Source organism: Giraffa tippelskirchi, chromosome 4 (assembly GCF_054371585.1).
Source record: "Giraffa tippelskirchi isolate mGirTip1 chromosome 4, T2T-mGirTip1v1.2.pri, whole genome shotgun sequence".
NCBI lineage: Eukaryota > Metazoa > Chordata > Mammalia > Artiodactyla > Giraffidae > Giraffa > Giraffa tippelskirchi.
The window spans coordinates 65,010,480-65,030,017 of NC_137278.1; the positions used below are offsets into that span (position 1 = coordinate 65,010,480).

The 19,538-nt window shown below is 40.1% G+C and overlaps 1 protein-coding gene and 1 pseudogene across 3 annotated transcripts in view; one reads left to right on the plus strand and one right to left on the minus strand.

Annotated features, from left to right (window-relative positions):
• The window catches only part of RTN4 (reticulon 4), a 197,705-nt gene that overhangs the window by 83,639 nt on the left and 94,528 nt on the right, over positions 1-19,538 (plus strand). The gene's annotated exons all lie outside the window — the stretch shown is intronic.
• LOC145545616 (lysine-specific histone demethylase 1A pseudogene) lies at positions 5,649-19,509 on the minus strand (annotated as a pseudogene). The gene is made up of 2 exons (XR_014082159.1): positions 19,424-19,509; positions 5,649-7,202 (listed from the first exon to the last, which is right to left on the minus strand). The product of XR_014082159.1 is annotated as a lysine-specific histone demethylase 1A pseudogene (transcript).

The window sequence follows — 19,538 nt, forward strand, 5'->3', positions numbered from 1 at the left end:
GTGCTATCAGTTATTAGATCCAAGGAGTGCCCTGCTCAGAACATGTTCCAATATATATTCCTCTTGAGAGAATAAAAGAGAAAATAATATATAATAAAAGGCTTTGATGTGCCATTAGTCCAAGTCAAAAGCTATTTATATTAAAGAGTATTATCAAGTCACCTGACAGTTTATCCAAAAGAATGCATGTGTGGTTTGCATTTTTATTTGTTTTTTATTTTATTTTTAAAAATTTGCTTATTATTTTTGGCTGCACTGATTCTTCGTTGCTGCGCACAGGCTTTCTCTAGGTACAGCGAGTGGGGGTTACTGTCTGGTTGCAGTACTCTCTAGTTTCTTCTCATTGTGGTGGCTTCTCTTGTTGTAGAGCCTGGGCTCTAGGTACATGGGGTTAGTTACTCCACAGCATATGGGCTCTTCCCAGACCAGCGATCTAACCCATGTCCTCTGCATTGGCAGGCAGATTCTTAATCACTGGACCACCAGGGAAGCCTAGCATTTTTAAATAAATTTTACATGTCCCCACACGCTCTAAGCTGTGATGAAGACCAAGCAGGGAAAAAGTGGTCATTTCCACTTTCCCTTCCTTTCCATATGTCCTGGAACATGGATCAAGTCCCCTCTGTGAACTGGGCCCTAGGGATACCAAACTGTTCCTAGAGTTGGTCTCTGCCTCCCAGCAGCTCATAGTCCCAGCTGGACGAAGATAACATAAACCACTAAGTGCATTGAGAGAATTGCTCTAGCTGGACATGAGAAGCCAAGAGGCAGCATTCCCCAACCTAGGCCGCTTCAGACATCTGCATGTACAGCCAGGCAGATTCCTGGGCCCTACTTAGATGAAGAGCCCTGAGGTTTTAGAACCACAGCTCTGTGGGCACAGAGAAGGGGAATGAGGCTGTCTTTTTCTTTGTAAGTGTTCACGCTTGCGCGCGTGCATGCTAAGTCGCTTCAGTCGTGTCCGACTCTTTGCGACCCCATGGACTGTAGCCCACCAGGCTCCTCTGTCCATGTGAGTCTCCAGGCGAGAATACTGGAGTGGGTTGCCATGCCCTTCTCCGTTTGTAAGTGTATGTATTTATAAATTATTTGGAAAACTGAAGAGAGCTATTAAGAATATCACATACCCATTTTCTTGACGAACATTGTTTAAAAACCTGACCATACAAATGATCTGGAGCAAGGACACAGTTGAAATCAGCTGGTAGCAGTATAAGTTGGTATGACTACTTTGGAAAACAATTTTGTCAATACCTGGTATAATTGGAGACATGCATATGCCATAATTCAACAATTTCTCTCTAGAGAAATTCCCGTGTAAAGGTACAAAGATACATACATGAGTAATAACAGTCTTTGTATCATTTATCATTGTGAAAAAATGGGAGCAATCACATCAACAGAATTCAGATTTGAAAAATCAGAATGTTTTATAGCAGTGGAAGAAAACATATTGGGCTATGTTTTATCAAATAGATAAATCTCAAAAACTAACTTGTAGAGTATTTTCAACATACCGTTTATAGGAACTTTTTATAAATGCAAACCAAAGTTATGTATTGTTGTGCATCCATATGTTGTAAAATTAGAATGTTGAAAAGATAACCATAACAGATGCTAATGAGTATGTGGGACATCTGGAAACCTCATCAATTGCTAGTGGTGTGTAGGCTAGTAAAACCACTGCTGTTTGGCAGTTTTCAGTCAAATCAAATATGTGCAGATGTGTGCAGAAATATCACCTCTAGGTATGTACTAAACAGAAATACATAGATGGGCCATGAATTATGTGTAAGAATGTTCATAGGAGCACTATTCACAGCATTCCCAAACTGGAAAAAAACCCCAAATTGTCACTTGGATGAACAAATTGTGTTAAATTTATACAATGAAATACATAACAGCAACAGGACTAAACAAAGTGGTGGGTTAATCTCACAGACATAATGTAGAGTAGAGGAGGCCAGACACAAAACAGCACATCCAATAGGACTCCATTTATATAAAGGTGCAAATCAGGCAAAACTGGTTGATGGTGATAGACATCTGGATGGTGGTAACCTTCAGGGGAAAGGTGGTGGCTGCAAGGGGTCCGTCCCTAAGGGGCTTCAGAGATGCCAGTTAGCTCCATTTCTTGGTTTCAGTAGCAGTTACATGGGAGCATTCATTTTGTGAAAATTTGTTGAGCTGTAAATTCATAATCTGGGTAGCATGCTATACGTTAATCAGTTACAACAAAAACAAGCTTACATGTGTTTGTAGGCAGTCAATTCCTGAACTTGGTCTACAGCTTTATATTCCTGTCCTGGCTAATAAGACAGGCACCTTAATCTTTGTTTCCAACTTAGATGAATGGGAAATTGAATTCAATTTAAATAGCTCTGTCCTTGAGGGCCAATGACACTTCTGTGTGTGGCATGTATTTGATAGCAAGGGCTTGAAGTCCTTATTGCCAAATTCAGACTGAAATTGAAGAAACTAAGGAAAACCACTAGACCATTCAGGTATGACCTTAATCAAATCCCTTATGATTATACAGTGGAAGTGACAAATAGATGTAAGGGACTAGATCTGATAGACAGAGTGCCTGATGAACTATAGACGGAGGCTCGTGACATTGTACAGGAGACAGGGATCAAGACCATCCCCAAGAAAAAGAAATGGAAAAAAGCAAAATGGCTGTCTGAGGAGGCCTTACAAATAGCTGAGAAAAGAAGAGAAGCAAAAAGCAAAGGAGAAAAGGAAAGATATTCCCATCTGAATGCAGAGTTCCAAAGAATAGCAAGGAGAGATAAGAAAGCCTTCCTCAGAGATAAATGCAAAGAAATAGAGGAAAACAACAAAATGGGAAAGACTAGAGATCTCTTCAAGAAAATGAGAGATACCAAGGGAACATTTCATGCAAAGATGGGCTCAATAAAGGACAGAAATGGTAGGGACCTAACAGAAGCAGAAGATATTAAGAAGAGATGGCAAGAATACACAGAAGAACTATACAAAAAAGATCTTCATGACCCAGATAATCATGATGGTGTGATCACTTACCTAGAGCCAGACATCCTGGAATGTGAAGTCAAGTGGGCCTTAGGAAGCATCACTACGAACAAAGCTAGTGGAGGTGATGGAATTCCAGTTGAGCTATTTCAAATCCTGAAAGATGACGCTGTGAAAGTGCTGCACTCAATATGCCAGCAAATATGGAAAACTCAGCAGTGGCCACAGGACTGGAAAAGGTCAGTTTTGATTCCTATCCCAAAGAAAGGCAATGCCAAAGAATGTTCAAACTATCACACAATTGCACTCATCTCACACGCTAGTAAAGTAATGCTCAAAATTCTCCAAGCCAGGCTTCAGCAATACGTGAACTGTGAACTTCCAGATGTTCAAGCTGGTTTTAGAAAAGGCAGAGGAACCAGAGATCAAATTGCCAACATCCGCTGGATCATCAAAAAAGCAAGAGAGTTCTAGGAAAACATCTATTTATGCTTTATTGACTATGCCAAAGCCTTTGGCTGTGTGGATCACAATAAACTGTGGAAAATTCTGAAAGAGATGGGAAGACCAGACCACCTGACCTGCCTCTTGAGAAACCTGTATGCAGTTCAGGAAGCATCAGTTAGAACTGGACATGGAACAACAGACTGGTTCCAAATAGGAAAAGGAGTATGTCAAGGCTGTATATTGTCACCCTGCTTATTTAACTTACATGCAGAATACATCATGAGAAACGCTGGGCTGGAGGAAGCACAAGCTGGAATCAAGATTGCCGGGAGAAATATCAATAACCTCAGATATGCAGATGACACCACCCTTATGGCAGAAAGTGAAGAGGAACTAAAGAGCCTCTTGATGAAAGTGAAAGAGGAAAGTGAAAAAGTTGGCTTAAAGCTCAACATTCAGAAAACTAAGATCATGGCATCTGGTCTCATTAGTTCATGGCAAATAGATGGGGAAACAGTGGAAACAGTGTCAGACTTTATTTTTCTGGGCTCCAAAATCACTGCAGATGGTGATTGCAGCCATGAAATTAAAAGACGCTTACTCCTTGGGAGGAAAGTTATGACCAACCTAGATAGCGTATTTAGAAGCAGAGACGTTACTTTGCCAGCAAAGGTCTGTCTAGTCAAGGCTATGGTTTTTCCAGTAGTCATGTATGGATGTGAGAGTTGTACCATAAAGAAAGATGAGCACTGAAGAATTGATGCCTTTGAACTGTGGTGTTGGAGAAGACTCTTGAGAGTCCCTTGAACTGCAAGGAGATCCAACCAGTCCATCCAAAGGAGATCAGTCCTGGGTGTTCATTGGAAGGACTGATGTTGAAGCTGAAACTCCAATACTTTGGCCACTCATGCGAAGAGTTAACTCATTTGAAAAGACCCTGATGCTGTGAAGGATTGAAGGCAGGAGGAGAAGGGGATGACAGAGGATGAGATGGCTGGATGGCATCACTGACTCGATGGACATGAGTTTGGGTAAACTCCGGGGGTTGGTGATGGACAGGGAGGCGTGCTGTGATTCATGGGGTGGCAAAGAATCGAACACGACTGAGCGACTGAACTGAACTGAACTGAACTGAAGCTGGAAGTCTTGACTTTTCTGAATTCTGTCATCTATTAACTCTGCGATCTTGGACATGTCATAATATTCTCTCTAGCCTTAGGTTTGACTCAATGAGGACTGCAATATTGACTTGTTGTGAAGATCACACAAGATATATCTATGAACGTATGTTTTAAACCTTAGAGCTACAAATTTGATTTATTATGATCCAAAAAATGTATAGTGAGATGATACTCATGTCCCATAAGGTCTGACGTCAGACAAAAGCTAGGGTCTTTAATGATGTGCATCAAAGGATGGAATGAGCCTAGACAGGATCTGAAACACAAATTCATTTTTTTCTGTGTAGATGGGGGAATGATCATGCCATGGTTAACTTTATAATGTCAACTTGGTTGAGTGTGGTGCCTAGTTGTTTAATCAAACATGTCTAAGTATAGCTGTGAGGTATTTTTTTAGATGAGATTGACATCTCTATCAGTAGACTTTGACTAAAGCAGATTAGCCTTTGTTATATGAATGTACATTGCCAGTCAGTGGATGGCCTTAAGAGAAAATACCAAGACACCTTCATGAGGAAGAAATTCTGCCTCCATGCAGACTTCAGATCAAAGGCTGCAATGTCAGCTTCCTGCCATGCATATTTCTTTCTTGCCAATGCCACAATTGCATGAGCCATTTCTTTAGATTAAATCTCTCTCTATTTCTCTCTCTCTATATATATCCTTTGACTTTGTTTCTATGGAGAATCCTGACTAATACAGAGTAGGTGAGGGAAGGTTGACAGTAGGGTAAGAGGGAAATTTTTACGGTTATTTGAGAAAAGAAGATCCAAAGCCCTTTTATTTTTTTTATTTTTATTTTTCTATGAAGTTTTATTCTCAAAATATAAAAAAACCACCACAGACAAAGAGACTAAGACGTTCTCTCCCGATATTTGCTTCCCTCAGTCCTAATGAAGAACAGACTCTCATACTAATGGAACAAGTGCCTCCCTAGCTCTAATTCACTTAGAGGCAACCTCCTCAGCCACCTGACCATCATGGGCTTTGCTTTAGCAGTTGAGCTGCAGCCCAGATGCAGGGTGAGTTCCTCAGTGGAATCTATATTGCTACAAGAGCTTCACTTATGCAGCAGAAGACACGCAATCGGCTTCTTCCCTCAAAACACATCTGTCTCACATGCTCGGGGACTGCTGTGCAGGGACGCCGGGTGTCGCCTGGCGAGGCAGGGTGTACATGGCCCCCAAGAACTGGTCTGCAATTCTTCCTGCTTCTCGCAGCCCACTCAGCAGAGCACCATGGACCGTGGCTGGGTAGTTTCGGATTGTATGTTCTCCAGCAAAGAAGAGTCGTGGAATAGGCTGGGGGGCACCTGGAATTGAGGGGCCAGGAGTGATTGGCTGAGCCATTAAGTCATAGTCATTTCCAGACGATCCTGCGGCTACATAGGAATAGGAGCCTCGGGCCCAGGGATCAGCATGCCAGCGAGACACCACAGTTTCCTTGGGCTGGGGCACTGCACTGCTGCCAAAAATCCCCTTGAGGATGGCCAGGCATCGGCCAACAATCACGTCATCACTTATGTTTTCCATGATGCCAGCAGCTTCTCCTGCCACGAGCGTCAACAGTATTAGAGCTTTATAGAGGTTCCAGAAGAGGAAGAGTTCACCCCTGCTTGCGGTCGTACTGCCAACATGGCCAAACAAATTGACACTTGGGTCCCAGAATACCCGGTCAAAACATAACACAACCTTGTTAAGGTTGCCAAATCCCATCCTTTGGACTGCAGATGTCTTCCACTCAGGAAGAGGTGGCACAAACTGAACAGCTGGTGGCTGCTGCTTCAACACACCCAAGGGAAGGGTACAGAGAACTGCATCATATTTATAAATAAAGGTCTGGCTTGTGGAGCGGGTATTCACAGCTATCACTTCACATCCTGAAGCTGTGTAGCGAACCTGCCGAACTGCAGTATTCAGTTTAATGTCCAGGCCTTCTGCTAAAGCCACAGGCACGCATGAGTAGCCATTCCTCACTGTCAGGTGGCTGCCAGTAAACTCAAAGTCATCATCCTGATCCCAGTGCTTAAGGGAGAGTGTGGAGAGAGGTGTGGCATTAGCGAACTCAAGATTGGCAAAATGCCAGTCAAATATCTGTCTGTCTCTTCATGAGAGATATACATCACTTGGGGGATTGGCTTCCAATTCTTGAAGTTTTTCTTCTAGTTTTCCTTGTGTTTCAGCTAATTCATCATATTCCTTGCACAGGGCAGTTAGATCCCTGTGTTTGCTTTTCACTAAGAACTCAGCAGTGATATCTCTGGGTGGTTTGACTTCAGATGCTTCTTTGTATTGCTGATGGAGTTCTTTAATTTTCTCTTTTAAATTTACCATCTTATTAAGAAGTTCCTTCAGTTCCTCCTGAGTTTTCACTATCTTCTTCCAGTGTTCGATCTGCTCATCTTTGACATGCTTTTCTTGTAACTGAATGACAACTTCCAATGCCTGGCCAAGGGACACAGGCTTATTATTGAGGACGTTGAAGTCCAGTTGATGACTAAGGTAAGACGTAGCTTCTAGCAACCGGTTAAACTCTTGCTCTACCATTTCATCTTTCTCTTTAGGAACCTGGGAGAATCTTCTGGTTTATGTTGAGAAACAAGGCTGTGAATCAGGCTCTGGAGCTTGGTAGCATTTATGTATCAGGGAGATGCCTGGGACTTGGTGGATCAAACACAGCTGACCTACCCATTCAATCCCACAGCCAAAGAAAGGAGCTCTTGGTGACATTTCTACTTGTTCTGTTTTCACAGCTATCAGAGCTGATGGAAGTGATCTTCTTGTCAAGAATTTCATTTACTTTCCCATCAGTTACTTTTCCTCATTGATATGATACAGTGAAGGTCATATACAGGTCATATACAGAGAAGCTCAAAGCAAAGCTGAAATTTTGCTTGGTGTTAATTACCTCAATAATGATACAAAAGGTGATTCTAAAAACTCTAAATCTGGTGCTCCTTTAAAAAGGAAACAATTACATTTGCAATATGAAACCTCCATATTTATGAAATCTTAACTGATCACAGATGCAATGTGAAGGACTGCTGGAGTACAAACGGTGATATTTCTATACACGACTTCTAAAATGCCTAGCAAGAGGATGCTATAGCAGCAAGAGGGGCCAGATCACATATGTCACTACAATAGGGCAGAATGTGCCAATCCATGTGTGCAAACGATACTGATTAAAGCTCTTCCAGTGCCAACTGTATGGCTTGCTTTGCTACTGCTAAGTCGCTTCAGTCGTGTCCGACTCTGTGCGACCCCATAGACGGCAGCCCACCAGGCTCTGCCGTCCCTGGGATTCTCCAGGCAAGAATACTGGAGTGGGTTGCCATTTCCTTCTCCATCCAAAGCCCTTTTAAAAAGTGAATTCTGTAGGCTGGGGTGAACTGTTTTCTCTGGATTACTAATGAAAGTTCAGTGTTTCCTCTTACAATTCTCCTTAATTTTGTATTATTTAAGTGAACATTTGTGTGTGTGTGCTTCGTCTCTCAGTTGTTTCTGATTGTGGACTGTAGCCCGTCAGGCTCCTCTGTCCATGGGATTTCCCAGGCAAGAATACTGGAGTGAGTTGCCATTTCTTTCTTCAGGGGATCTTCCTGACCCAGGGACTGAATCTGTGTCTCCTGGGTCTCCTGCATTGCAGTGGATTCTTTACCCACTGAGCCATTGGAGAAGGTTTCCCTATTTTAACAAAACTAATATTTTTCCTTCTAATATGTATGTGTTTTTATATGTGTGTGTCTTTAAACATAGTTTAGATCATTCTGTGTGTACATATTCACATCCTGCTTTCTGTTTTTCTTTAGTCACCAAGTTGTGTCTGACTTTTTTGTGACCTCATGGACTGTAGCCCACCAGGTTCCTCTGTCCATGGGATTTCCCAGGTAAAAATACTGGAGTTGGTTGCATTTCCTTCTCTAGGGGTATCTTCCCAACCTAGGGATCAAACCTGTCTCTTCTGCATTGGCAGGCTGATTCTTTACCACTAAGCCACCAGAGAAGCCCCCGTCCTGCTTTTACATTATATAAATGCTTAAATGTAAGCATTTGTGTGTGTGTGACAAACTGTCAAAAGTATTGCTTTTAATGACTGCATATCCTCCTTAATGTTATTAATTATTCATTCAGTACCTTTGGTTATTGATGCATTGATTATTGTTACTACTGTTTTATTTTTTTATTTTTTTTATAAATTTATTTATTTTAGTTGGGGGCTAATTACTTTACAATATTGCAATAGTTCTTGCCATACATTGACATGAATCAGCCATGGGTTTACATGTGTTCCCCCTCCTGGACCCCCCACCCACCTCCCTCCCCATCCCATCCTTCTGGATCATCCCATTGCCCCGGCCCTGAGCCCTTGTCACATGCATCGAACATGGAATGGTGTTCTGTTTCACATATGATAATATACATGTTTCAATGCTATTCTCCCAGAACGTCCCACCCTCACCTTCTCCCTCAGAGTCCATAAAATTGTTCCATGCATCTGTGTCTCTTATTCTGTCTCGCATATAGGGTTATCGTTACCATCTTTCAAATTCCATATATATGCATTAGTATGATGCATTGATTATTGTTACTACTGTTTTAAATTATAATGCAGCAAAGTTTAGTGGGTAAAGCACAAACTTTGGAGACTTTAAACCTAAACCTGAATTTCAGAAATGCTACTTAGCTGTATAATTCAGGGCAAGTTACTCAACCATTTCAGTGTGAGATGAGGCTGCTACTACTTTACTTATGGATTAGCTAAGAAAACATATAAGATGACTAGTGGAATATCTGGCACATGGTAGGCATTCTGCTGCTGCTGCTGCTAAGTCGCTTCAGTCGTGTCCGACTCTGTGCGACCCCATAGATGGCAGCCCACCGGGCTCCGCCGTCCCTGGGATTCTCCAGGCAAGAATACTGGAGTGGGTTGCCATTTCCTTCTCCAGGAAAGCCATAGGAGGAGGTGACAAAATTGCTGTGGACTTCTCTGGTCTGACACACCTGCAGCTTCCAGGGATCTCCACTTTGTCCCTCTCATCAACACTTCTGCCCTGGCAAACCCAGGGCCAGCCCTTTCTCTGGCATTCAGTAAATGATAAATATAAAATTTCCAGTCAACTGTAAAGTCCCCAAGAGCAAGCAATGGTTTTATGATTTCCAACACCTAATCTGATTTATGGTACATCGTACTCAGTACAATATGTATTTGTTGAACTATTGACTGCTTTAGTGAGCTTTGCAGAAATGTAGGATTATTTTCTTAAGTGGAATTACTAGGTCAAAGGAAGGCCTTTTAAACATGTTATAGATTGATCTCCTAAAAGGTTTGACTCAATTTAAGTGCTGTTATACAAACAGGAAATGTATTTATGAGTGAAAGCAGCAGGCCTCATCTGCTATGAGTCATGACAGTAGTTATAACCAGGGGCTTGGCTTTGAGTCCCACAGCCACCAAAGCTTCCTGTCCTCTAGGGAAGGAAACAAAGAAAACTAAGAGACTAGCCAGGTACAACTGGCTAGTCACCATGATTGGCTTGTTAGAGCAATCCACCATGGGATTGCCTGTTTTAGGAACTTATTTGGGAGTGTGGTAGTGTAGTTCTGGGGGCTGCTTCTGATCTGGGTGTTCTCGAGTCCTTGACGTGGAGGGGCTAAATGTATCTCCAGTAACATTTTAGTTGTGACATAAGTTCTGACTGTAGAAAACAATGACAAGGTGATTTTTTACTGTTGCTTTTATGGAAAACCAAAGTATCAGGTGAATGAGCCTTGGTTCCTATATTAACAAGCACCCTGGACATAGCTCTGTCAGCCTGATCTGAGCTCCAATCCAGGACATGATAGAGCCAGTAAGAAACAGTCTCTATGGTTTCAGAAATTACAATCTTAATGGAGACAATTTTTTTTGCATATGCCTAGAGATTGCATCAAAGACTGAAATTCAGTTTGGGCCTTCTACTAAGAAAAATGCCCACCTGCTGGGAAGAATAGAATGGCAGTGGTATTACAAGTCAGCATGAAGATAAAGAATAGAATTTATGTGTGTTCAGGCCTCCTTTCCCCCACACTTGGTAAGAATGAATTAACAATCTTGGTAAGCGGAAAGGAAGGGCATTCCATTTTTTTCTATCACTGAGATGAAATAAGCTCTTTGGATTTGCAATTAGTGCAATAATCAAAAATGCTTAATATTCAAAATGTCTGTTCATTTATACACATATAATTCTGTGTTGCAAATGTGACATTTAAATTAGACAAAGATGAGTTTGGGGTTCCTTTTCTTCTGGGTAGTATCTTAAAAGAAGGGAACGCCATGTACCCTTTTGAGAGATCTAAATGTAGAAAAAAAAGTATCATGTCACCACTCCCTTTTGAAAGAAATTTTTTTCTTTTTCATTTTTAAGACCAAAAGATTTTTGAAAGATAAAGCATATCTATTCTCTACCCAGTGTAAAGTATTCAAAATCAATTTAATTAAATCTCAATAAAGAGATATCATCAAAAGCATAGTTTGTGATATGCATCATGCATATAAATGTGCAAAAACACTGTAGTTTATTGGATACAAATAAAAGAGAAAGGACCATGTGCCCTATACATTAGGAAAGCTAGAATACTTTAAAAGAAGATGAAAAACTCATAGTAGAAAAGTGGTTTCAGTCTGCTCAATTTTTCCTATCCTTTCTTCAGTTCCCTTTGCTTTCAATAGAGATTTGTCATTGAAATTCTCTCAAAGAAGAGTTTGAAGCATAATCATGTTTGAAATGAAACAAGTTCTATTCTTAACAGAACTTGAAACAAGTTCTATTAACTCTATTGGTTACTCTTGATATGAGTAACTGAGGAATGTGGTACTAAGAACTTAAAAGAGAAAATGAAAGTTATGAGTCTGATACAGGATGTGGAGAGAAATACCATGATGGAGATGAAATATGACAACAGAATCATGGTAACTGATATGAATGTGCTCTTTGTCACTCAGATACAAGGATTCATGTTTCTTTCTTTTTTTATATAAAATTAAATTTGATTCAGACCTCCACCCAACCAGGATAATTGGAAATCCTCTCAGTGTGGAACCACTCCCTACACTCATAAGTTAGGGCCCCTTCCTTTTCCCTTGAAATTAAACAAAAATACAGTTGTCCCTTGGTATCCACAGGAGATTTCAGGACCCCCAGTGGATATCAAATTCTGTGAATTTTCACCTCCCTTAGCCAGCCGGCCATATGCATGGGATCCACACCTGTTGATAGGGAAGGCGGACCCTAATGCAAGCTACAAAGAACTCACCCTGTACCAGGCCCTGTTCTAACATACTAATTCATTTTAGCATCACAACTCTCTAAGCAGGTCATGGTATTATACTCACTTTTAAATTGAATAAACTGGTCTAGAGAGCAGTTTGCACTAGATCATCTGGCTAGTAAGGGGCCAGCATTTGGACTCTAGCAGTCTGTGGCTTGAGAATCTGTTCTCTTAATGATGATACCAACTCCAGAGCTTATGTATTTCAGGAACATTGGGACAGGACTCTTGGTCCCTTTAATCCTAGGCACTATCTTTCTGTAGGAGAGTTCAGGTCTGTTGGTCCATGATCTGATGCCCAAAGTCAGAAAACTGGCAGCCTGAGATCAGATCTGACAGCAGACAAGTTTTGTTCAATGAGTATAGTATCTTTCAACACTCTGAATTAATTACCGATTTTCAAAATATAGAGAATTCATTACAAAGTCAAAATTTCTAGCTTTTATTGAAAGATCACAAAGTCTGGCAGTACCGCCAACGTTCATACTGGAACAGAGGCTGGGACTCCCTGTCTTCTGCCTGTTTACACAAGAACTTGTGACCTACTTGCTCTCCCTGGTTTTATCCTCAGGCTCTTTATTCATCTAGTTTACCTGACAGATTCAGTAGTTCAGACTTGAAAAACAAAACAAAACAAAACCTCACCTACCCCCACTTTGAGACAGGGAAGCTTAACCCTCCAGGACACAAAGATATGTCTGCCCTCCCAAGAGGAGAGAGAAGAAATATGACTCATTCCTTCATACGTCAACCACCCAGACACAATTCATTTCTTACTAGCACTGGTATAATTTGTTGCTTTTATAAAGGCCAAGATTGCTTTGGGTTTCCCCACCATCTTTCCAGGCACTGAGATTTGAAACCTTGGCAACCTTTTTGGTTGTTCCCTTGTCTTTACCTAAAAGATCAATCAGCTGCCAAACCCCAGATTCCACTACAAAACTTTTTGTGCCCACAACCTCCTCTATATTTTCTTTGCCCTCCTTCAAGATGCCAGCTTAACGAAGGCTCTCCTTACCCCATGCCTGGGCCATAAAATCCATAACCTCTTGCTGGTCTACAGGCTCCAGTTTATCTTTTTGACTTTATTTTCCATTTCTCAATGCCCATCCTTGTCCCAAGCATTGAACTCAATGCTGAACTCAAGATTGAACTCAAGATGAACTCAAGATGAACTCAACCTCTTTTTTTCCCAGTACCTGTCCTGGGTTTTTCTACTTCTGCTATCATTCCATTCTCTCAATCTAAAGTTCCCTTCTTCCCCTTTCGTTTATTCAAATCTAACTCTCTTCTATAGCCTTAAATTTTGCTTTCTCCTTGAATGTTAATATGATCTTATCTGGAAGTAGTTACTGCCCACCCCCCCAATTCCCACGGCACTTTACATGCACTCCTTCTAAAGTACTCCCACTTTCACCCCATGTTTACAAAGTGTCCCTACTTGACAGGAAAGCTTTTGAAAGTATAGCTTTTTTTTTTTTTAACCATTCAGAATGCTCATTTTGTTTTATATTGCCCACAACTCCCAGAATGGTATCTTATAAATATTTTCAGAAGGTTTTCAATATTTGTTGATGTAAGGGGAAAAAAGTAAGGCAGGCTAATGTTTCCTATAAAGCAAAGAATTATTTAGTAATAGGAAATTTTTTTTTTTTGCTACTATTCCTTTGCCTCTATAATATTAAAGAAGAATTGGAATATCATTTCTAAGTTTATACTATTTGGCTTAAGAATAATATGGAAAACTATTATTTCTAGCTTGATGTTTCCTTATTTTATGGTACTCCTCTATGAGCTAGCTTTAGAGTCACTATCAACTTCCACAACAAACTGCAAAGCAGGTGAATTACTGAAGCACATCACCTTCATGAATGTGAGTGTCTGAGAGAAGACTGGAAACTGATGTCAAGGGTAGATTGTGTTAATATCACCAGCTAATTTCATTGATTGGATTAGGCATGTGAGTAGCTTTGGGGATATACTGTAGCTTTGACTTTGACTTAGACTTACGAATGTAACCTGGTGATGTGACTGGGGCAGGTGGCCCTAAGAGAATATGGTAATGTGGGTGGTACTCTAGTTCTCATGTGGGAGACTGGGGCTCAGGTCCTGGCACTGCCGCTTACAAATGAGTGATCCAGACAAGTTTATCACTCTCTTTCTTGGCCTTGAAGTGAAGAAAGTTGTGCTTTACCTCTAAAGTTCTTCTCGGTTCTCAATATCTGCGAATCACACTGTGAAATTGTGATTTTCAGTAAGTGAATCGGCAAATTTTTTCAGAAAGCCATCGATGTGAGCAGTCTGGGAATTCTAGAGATTGTATTTTTAAGTGGTACCTAACAGCTCCCTGCAATTTTTGTATACATTGACACCAAGATATAGCTTCATATAGATGTTACATGTTAGAATTTTGTTGTAATTCCCCAAATTCTTCCCAGAAGATGTTGGGGCAGTCATTAACCCATTACCTTAAGTAAGCCAATTTGCTGTCCTATTCCCCTTTCTCCTTTGCTCTTAGCCCTGTAGACAAAACGTGAGAACTGAACTACTGCGACTGTTTCTTCTAATGATCACAACTAAAAGTTATGCTACTGCATATTTATGTTTTATATAAAGTTGTTTGTAGACAATACCATAAACAGTTAACTATGATGAGACGCACACTGGATTATGAAACTGATACCCTTGGTTTGTTTGATATTTATGGAGAGAAATGAATAATGAGATTGAGCTAAAGGTTATCCCCAGTTGGAAAGATTAAGGTCACCTAAGTGCATGCGTAGCAAGTAAGTCCATTTAAAAATGGTTTCTTTGGGAAATAGGGCTGGTTAAAATTGTCTTGTTTTTTTTGTTGTATGGTGTGTACAATATAACTTTTCTTTATGATTTATTTTAAAATATGTGAAGTCCAGCCTAGTCTCTTAATAGCATTGCCCAATGAAACTGCAGAAATATATAATTATATTGAGGGATGGAAACTAGAAGAGGCAATTGAATAAGAGAAAAGATGGTGAAGCACAGCAAATAAAAAAGCTTGTTTCAGGGGGTAGAGTTACAGAAAGAACACCAACAATTTATCTTTTGATTATTTGAATGAAATACGGCACATTTAAGAAGTATAAAGCACAAATGGTAACTCTGAAAAAAGACAAATAACAGCTATATTTGTGATCTTTGCATTTAGAGATTTCCAAATTTGAAGATCATGTAAACATTCCTTTGGACAATTTCAAAATTAGAATGACTATCAAGTCTCATTAGGCGTGTGCTCAAGTGCTAAGTGGTGGAGAAATATCTAGAACACCAAGATGGCACCATGATAATTAAAGAAAAGAACTTCCTCAGAAAACTTATTCTCAGAAATGAAAGCTTTAAAAATGTGTGTGCCTTTTGATCCAGAAACTTCATGATCAAGCATGCATCCCAATCCCTTTTGGATTCTAAAGTCCTTAAACTAACTCAGTCACTGTAACACTGCTATGTCACAGTTATTTAGATTCATCTCTCCTGACTGTTATGATTCTCCCCTTCCTTCAGTAATAAATCCACAGAATCTCTCAAAAGATTTTGGGGTCTTGTTTGTTTGGATCTTTCATTACAATAGCAGCCATGGCTGCAGCGCTGGGATTATGATAAAGGCTTGGGTTACTGTTTGCTAAGAAGAGATGATCTAGAAATTCAGCATTTGAAGTCAGTGATTGCCTGTAGTATTTTTCATGGAATCAGACCACATTTGTTCTCTGCACCAGTAGTAGCAAATGACTGATATTTTTAGTGGCAAACAGTTCCACTCCTACAGCGCTAAGACCGATCATGTGCAGTTAAAAGTAGAAAAGGTCACGAAAGACTTTGAGGCTGCTTGTTAATGGGTTTCAGTTTTTGCAAAGAACATGACTTAATTACATATGAGTATATTTTCTCTTAACTTTTCAAAGCAGTTTTACATTTCCTTTCATCATATCCTTATAATCTCCTGTACAGAAGGTAGGTGATGTACTATTGCAGCCATTTGCGAAATGAGAAAACCAAGACACAGGGATTTAATTTTACAGCAGTAGTAGAGGACCCAAGGTGACTGACTCTGAGCTGGACATTTTCTCTTGTAGAATCCCCTGGTAACCAGTAAATTATTACTATAGAAACGAGGTAGATTGTGAAACTATTCCCAGGGACTCAGCTTGGGCTTACAGTTCTGCAGTTACTTACAAAAAAAAAAAAAAAAAAAAATCAGAGCAGCTGTTTGCCCTTGAAAGGAATGGAGGGTTTTCTGTGGTGAGGTAATGATACACCTAGACCAGTGGTTTTTAACCAGGGACCATTGTGTCTCCTCCTCTCAACCTCTCCCCAAGTACATCTAGCAATGCCTGGAGACATTTTCGGTTGTCTTAACTGGGAGGAAGTATTAGTGGCATCTCATGGGTAGCGGCTAGGCCTCCTGCTAAATATCCTACAAAACACAGGACAGTCGCACAGCAAAGAATTATCCTGTTCATAATGTAACCAGTGCTGAGACTTGAGGAACTCTGCTCTAGATGTCTCTGCTTTGGTTGATGGTGATCGGCATGCTCTCAATTAGTCATATGTTCAGTCTCTGCCATCAGAATTTTATAAACTAATGATGGGCAAAACTTTTAAATAGAGAGTTCAGAAATGTGTTCTCTTTCCACTCCATATGGTATTTCCTCTTAATTCTTCACCCCCTCTCTCAGTTCTTGCTCCCCAGTAGTCATCCTCCCCACCTCCCCAGCTTAATATGTATTTCCATGTTTCCCCCTATGCTTTTCCTCTTTGACATCAAACTGATGTGGGATCACTCTGCTCTGACCACTTTCACTTGCTCTCTGAGTGAGCACATGGTCTGGGATGAGACTAGGTAATGGGTGAAACTTCAGGCCCTTGGAGGCATCACCAGGAATGTGGATTGGGCCTCTCTGGGAACTGCCTATCTCAGAGCTTCTGCTATTATTTTTGAAAGAATGGTTGGGTGAGGCAGTGCCTTAAAGAAAACCCACAGGCTAACTTTCCTAAAAGTAGAAGAAGCTTCTGTGCTTCTCTTGGGAAGAGGGTAAACAGCTCCATTCCACACTCCACTGCACATTGTAACCCCATCTGCTTAATTTTAGTGAACTATGCATAGGTAGTCTCTGGCTATTCAGATATTTGTAGCTTGCTCTTAGACAATGGCAGAATTGAATGTACTAGGTAAGAGGAGTGATTGGAGTATTAAAGAGAGTTTCTGATTTGGGGGAGGGAAGGAGATAGAGAGGGCCAAATTATTTTGGTATTTTATTTTCCAAAAGAATGCTGACATGGATGAGAAACATTATTCACATCTCAGTAACAAAGATTAGAACTACATATCCTAACGAATTGATTTCTTGAACGTGATTGGAGTAACCATGACTATTTTAATTAGTCTCAATAGGGTCAGCTCTGAACCCGGTGAATTTTCTTCAGTTGAATTTTCACCTAGCTCAGCAGTTCTCAAAGTGTGACCTCCACATCCCTGGGGCCTCGTGAGATTCTTTCAGAGTCAGAAAGGTCCAAAATTTTTTCATAATCATATTAAGAAGTTATTTGCTTTTCTTTTTTCTGTACCACTCTCCTCACTCATGTTGCAAAGGAAGGGTAATGAGAACCCGTAACCTAACCCTCACCCAACCCTGGTGCCTTGGCACAAGTCAAAGTGGTGGCCCTCAAGTGTACTAGTTGCCATTGTCTTCCTCACCTCCACGCACTCACAGTAAAAGGAAAATTCAGTTTCACTAAAAATTTTATTTAACATCCTGTTGAAGCAGTAGAAATTATTAATTTTGTCAAATCTTGACCCTTGAATATCATATTTTTAACATTCTGGGTGACAAAGTGGGAAGGATGCATGAAACATTGTGCTTGCATACTGAAGTACAAAAGTGCAGTGATTGTCTTGAGAAAAAGTCTCATGCAACTGTTGGTGTTGCAAGCTGAACTAGCCACTTTTTTCCATGGCACATCATGTTTACTTGGAAGAACTACTGAAATATAAATTATGGTTATTTGAACTTGAGTGTTTGGCAGGACGTTTCCAAAAAATAAATGGGGTGGGTTCATCATTTCAAGGGAAAAAAAAACCCAAACTACAATATTTTCTAAAGTTAAAATTTGAGTTTTTAAGCAAAAATCAGAATGTTTGAAAACTTATCCCCACCACTGTGAGTTTGACAGTTTCTGAATACTAAAAGACTTCTAATGAAATGAGTGGTGATATTAATTAATGTGATTATTTAGTATTGTATAAGGTAATATGTCAACATTGGGAAGACCTGAATAAATATGTGTACTGATATTTTTGATATGACCAATGAATAATGTTACCAAATCGTGCGTGGGTGGAAGATTCATTCAAACTGCAACATAGATCAGTGCATTTTAATGTAACAGAGTAGAAGTTCATTGTTGTGAACTTCTAAAATAATTAATTTGTGACCATGCTGGGTCTTGGTTGCTGTGTGCGGGCTTTCTCTAGCTGTGGCAAGCATGGGCTACACTTTGTTGCAGTGCGCAAGCTTCTCATTGTGGTGGCTTCTGCTGTAGAGCACTAACTCCAGAACGTGGGCTCAGTAGTTGTGGTGCACGGGCTTCGTTGCTCCACAGCTTGTGGGATCTTCCTGGACCAGGGATCTAACCCATGTCTCCCGCATTGGCAGGCGGATACTCTACTACCGAACCACCAGGGCAGTCCCTGTTGTGAACAACTTTTTGTTCACAAAAAAGCAATGAACCAAGTTTGTGGGTTTCAGATTCATATTGCAAATAACCTTTAAAAAACCACCACTTACTGGGTTTTGATGTGATATCAAAGTCATACTAACAATTGTCTGAAAAGGCTACTAATAGAGTCCTTTTTTTTTTTCCAATGATGTATCTATGAAACGCCAAATTTTCTTCATGTACTTCAACCAAAACATGTTGCAGCAGATGGGATGCAGAAGTAGATGTGAGAATCCAACTGTCTTGTATTAAGCTAGATATGAAAGAACTTTGCAAAATGTAAAATAGTGTCTCTCTTCTCACTAATTATTCTGTTTTAAAGAAAAATAGCTCTTTCTCACAAAACTTAGTTATGTTAACATGTAATGAATGGGTGTATTAATATTATTTTAAAATAAGTATTTAAAAACTTCCTGTTTCAATTTACAGTAAATGTAGATAGCTAAAATCTACATCACAAAGAGTGTAAAGGGGTCCTGAGAATAAAGATTTGGGAACCACTGATCTAGGCTGCCATAAATTGCAGTATGGGCACTGCAAACTTCATCTCTTCAAAGCAAATAAGGACTATTTCTTTCCTCATTTAAAACAATAATGATTAAATTTGAATAGTTTTTTGTATTTTTAAAGTGCTTTTATATGGATCAACAACTTAATCTTTTGAGTAATTTTATAGGTGAGGCATTGTTTTCTCCAATTATATGAAAAAAAAAAGAGGTCCAAAGCAATCCGGCAGCTTACCTTAGGTCGGAAAGCCAAGTAAAGAAGAAGACATGACCCCGGATTTTCCAATTTCCAGTCTCATCATATCTCTGAAATACTACCATATTGGTTTAGAAACTGTTGGAAGTTATTA